Source organism: Triticum aestivum, chromosome 3B, assembly GCF_018294505.1.
Source record: "Triticum aestivum cultivar Chinese Spring chromosome 3B, IWGSC CS RefSeq v2.1, whole genome shotgun sequence".
NCBI lineage: Eukaryota > Viridiplantae > Streptophyta > Magnoliopsida > Poales > Poaceae > Triticum > Triticum aestivum.
The window spans coordinates 823,602,036-823,606,671 of record NC_057801.1 but is presented as its reverse complement, the minus strand read 5'-3'; positions in this window follow the sequence as shown (position 1 = coordinate 823,606,671).

Sequence of the window (4,636 nt, the reverse complement as noted above, 5' to 3'; positions counted from 1 at the left end):
ACTTACGTATGCGTTGTGGGTACGCACAATCAAGGAGTAGGCTCCGTCCTGCGCTAGGCCTATTCACATTTTTTCCTTTTTTGCCCATTTACATTTCCCCCTTTTTCCGAGCCTCGCAAAATATTGCACCATTTGGGATTCAAAAACGTAACCAAGTTGTTTAATTCCGACCACAGTCACCAGCTAGAACAGAAGGCTTGTTGTGTCTGGTTTTACTTATTTATCTTCTTGTCATGTACATTTCTGATTCAGGTTCTACGAGGTTTTTTTGACTGATTTTTCTTTTGGTTTGTTCATGCACGGTTTTCACTCGGATTTTTTCCTTTTTCGTTTTATTTTTATTTTATATTTTTATTCGACGAACTTTTTTCTGGAATTTGTCGAATTTTTAAAATTGAACTAAACTTATTTTCAAATTAAGAATTTAACTAAATATTTTTTCAAATGCTCAAACTTTGCCAAATTTGTGAATATTTTTTCCCTTCATGAACTTTTTAAATTTTTAACTCATGAACAATTTTCAAATTCATAAATTTTTTGAAACTTGTGAACTTTTTAAAAATCCTTCAACTTTTTCCAAATTCATGATATTTTTAAAACTTTAACTTGTAGCAATTTTCAAAGTCGAAACTTTTTTCCAATTCATATTTTTTTTAAAATTTAACTCACAAACAATTTTGGAATTCGTGGACTATTTTTTAAACCGTTGGACTTTTTTCAAAGCTAGCGGGCAAAAGCGAGCGAGCGTGCGAATCTGGTGAGCGAGCTCGCGCAATATTGGGCCATAGCCCGGTGGCATGCATGCTAGCTCCAACTTCCTAACCGGCGGTAAAATCGCTGACTAGGAGCTTCCCTGATTGACAATAACACACATTGGAATTTGTTCAAATTTCAAAAAAGCTCGCCTATTGTTATATTGTTAGAAAAGCTACAAATATTCGCATTCCAAAAACTTGTACAGAAATTTAAAAAAACTATGTGGCTTTTATTTATTTTTTCAAAATGTTAAAACATTAAAACTTTAAAACATGACGTACAAAGTTTCAAAGACGAAAAACTTTTGAAAAATACAAGCAAATTTGGAATTTCAGAAAAATATGAACAACTTGTGAATTTTCTTTAAAAACTTGTATTTGTGTAGTATTTTTTCAGAAAACAAGAACACATTTGAGTTTTAAAAAATATTTTTTTTTAGTTTCTGAACAAGTTTGACAAAAGGAAACACGTTTTGAATTAGTGAACGGATTTCTGAAACACGGATATTTTTCGGATCGATGAAGTTTTTTCAAATCCTAGTTGGCCCAAGGCTTAATCTTTTTTTTCTGCTCTTTTTCGTTAATTCATTTTCTCTCTTGTGCACTTTATTATTCTTTTGGAAACCTGTTCGCAAAAACAAAATTGAGGGAAAGGAACTTTCATTAATCAAACTGGGATATTACAACAAGATATTACAATGCTAGCTATCTCAGCAGGTGTGTTACGAAGCCAACATGCAGTTCGTTGTTGCGAACGACCCATACCTACAAGAGTGTGGCTGGCCGCATTTGCATGTCGACTAATCTTAGCTAGACTTATGTTCCTTTCGTGAGTCAGCATCCTTATGATCTCACTAATACAATGTGTATACATGGATTTATCGATGCCACTCGCACGGATCATCTGCAACATTTCATCGCAGTCTGTCTCCACAATCAATGGAAGCTCCGTCCAATGAAAAGCAAGTTGCAGGCCTTCCTGCATTGCCGGCAATTCAGCTTCAAGGGCATCGCTGCAGAAGAACAACACACGGGTTGCAGCAAAGATGACCGCCCCCTCCTGATCATGCAGAATCATGCCGGCCCCAGCCGTATCATCGTCCTTGACAAAGGCCCCGTCAAAATTCAGCTTCGCGTGTCCATTAGCAGGGGCTTCCCACTGTGGCTTTGCTATGATTTCATGTGATTCTGAAAGTTTGTGCCCAGAAAGGTCAAGAATCTGTTTGCCTTTCACCAAGTCTACCTCTGGATATTGCTTGATTGCGATGAGAGAATTAATATAGCTGGTCAAGAACTGGCGCGACGCTTCAATCGGAACTGGAGGTTTATGGTGTGTAATCTCATTCCGCGCGTACCAAATCCTCCAAATAATCATCAGTGAGGCGAGCTTCTGTGTCTCCGTAAGTTTTCCAAGCAGACAAAATATCCAATCCGGCTCGGCGTCACGTAGCATTTATTAAATTGTTTAAAATATAAGTAACTATATTTGCAATTATGGTTTTAAAATTTTTTTCCTTCAAATATTTATTAAATTGTTAAAAAAACATATTACTGTTTTCATTTTTTGTGCTTTATATTTATTAGTTATGTTAAATACTTAAAATAATAAGTTTACTTACATATCTAAATTACGATTTGAAATACCTTTTTTTTTAAACCAAGCATAGACGCCTAAAATGGGCATGCCTATCTGTTCGCAAAACTTGGAGTCATTTCAAGAATGTCCAAAGAAAAAACATGTTTAATGTCGAGTGTCCAGGTACACCCATTGTTTCTTGGCAAGCGTTAAATGACTCTAATTTTTTTTGTTGGCTTGTATGACCAATTCAAGGCATCATGCCAAGTTGTTTTGGTTTTTAACAACTTTTGCTGTTTTTGGAGTTTTTCTTGGGCAAAAAAGGCAGATAAATGGCCGGACTTGTCGCAACTTGCACAAGGTGTTAGAAATCGTTCAAACCTGACATGGATATCTACCATGGACATGGCGACCTGGTTGCAAAAGTTAGCACCATTTCAAGCATGTCCAAAAGTAGACCATGTTGACCGGAGGGTGTTCGGGTAGACCACAAGGCTCCATCTAAGAGCATGCCGCGGGTGGGCATGCCCATGGAAGGCCTCCATGCAAAATTTGAACGAATTCGAACACCAAACGCACGTTGCATCACACCTGACTTGTGTTTTGGCGGTTTTTTCACCGTGAAAACCCTAGAAAATTGGTGGAATGACAAAAACCAATGAAATTTGGCATGCATGCTGGACATGGTGATGCCAATGTGTGGAAAAAATTTGGGTGCGTCCGGAGGAGATGAAAAAAGTGGTACGAGACTTGCCCTACCGGCAGACGCGAACGGTCCTGATTTTACAGGTGTGTTTGGTGGCAAGTATGAAATGACACCAAATTTTGCTAGCACGTGGGCATGCCCATAGAAGGCCTCGACGCAAAATTTGAACGAATTCGGACACCGAACACAGGCTGTGTCACGTGTATTTTACGGTTTTATCACCGGGAAGTATCTAAAAATGCATAGAATATCAGTAAAAGCGATGAAACTTGGCATGTAAGATCACAATGGTGATGGGAGGCTGCAGTAAAGGTTGGGGATGATTTGGTGGATATGAAAAAAAAACTATTTCAAGACTTGCCCTGCCAGCAGACCCGAACGGTCATGTTTGTACACGGTGTATTTGGTGGCATGCATGAAATGTCGCCAATTTTTTTTGTGTGGTTTGGAATGCCCATGGAAGGCATCCATGCAAATTTTGAACAAATTCAGACACCAAACGCACGTTGTTTCACGTCCGGCATGTGTTTTAGGGTTTTTTCACTCGGGAAACCCTAGAAAATGCATGGAACGTTAGAACCAATGAAACTTGGCATGCATGCTGGCCATGGTGATGCCAATGTGTGGAAATTTTTTGGTGCTCTCAGGGAAGGTGAAAAAAAGTGCTACAAGACTTGCCCTACTGGCAGACCCGCACAATCCTGTTTGTACACGGTGTGTTTGGTGGCATTGCATGAAAGTACACCGAATTTTCCGAGCGGTTGGGCATGTCCATGGAAGGCCTCCATGCAAAATTTGAGCGAATTCGGACACAAGCCACATATCAGGGGCACCTCTATTTCTTGTTTATTGTGAGATGTAGGAAAGCCTCGCGTTAAGCCAGACAGTATATGGGTCGGCCCAAACGCTCGATGTTGGACAACATCTTGTTTTCACTTTTTTTTGTTTTTAATTTGTGTTTAATTTCGTTTATGCTTCCAAATATTCTAAATAAATGGATTAAAAAAATATTTTACAGAAAAAATATTGGAAAGAATGTTAACCTAGCATTTGAAAAATATTAAACGTATATAGGGAAAATGTTTCTCATGTGTACACAAAAATATAATGTGTGTGAAAAAAGTTGAACATGTATTTAAAAAAGTTAATTGAAGCATTTTTTAAAAAGGTAAACAAGTATTTCAAAATGTAATCAAGCATTTTAAAATGTTAAATGTGTATAGAAAAAATGTTGACCATGTATTAGAGAAATGTTAACCTTGTGTTTGAAAAATCTTAATCCAAGCATTTGAAGAAAATAAATTAGTCAGGCATTTGAAAAATATTATTTTATTATGAAATAAATTTTGACCATGTGTATAAAAAATGTTGAGCTTTTATGTGAAAAATGTTAAGCATTTGAAATAAGTTAAACGTGTATAGAAAAAAGTTGACAATGTATTCATAAAAATTTAAACTTGTATTAAAAAATGTTAATCAAGCATTTGGAAAATATGAAATGTGTATAGAAAAATGCTAACCATATATTAAAAATGTTAATGTTGCATTAGAAACTATTAATCATGTACTAGAAAAATGTATTAGATGTATACCAAAAAT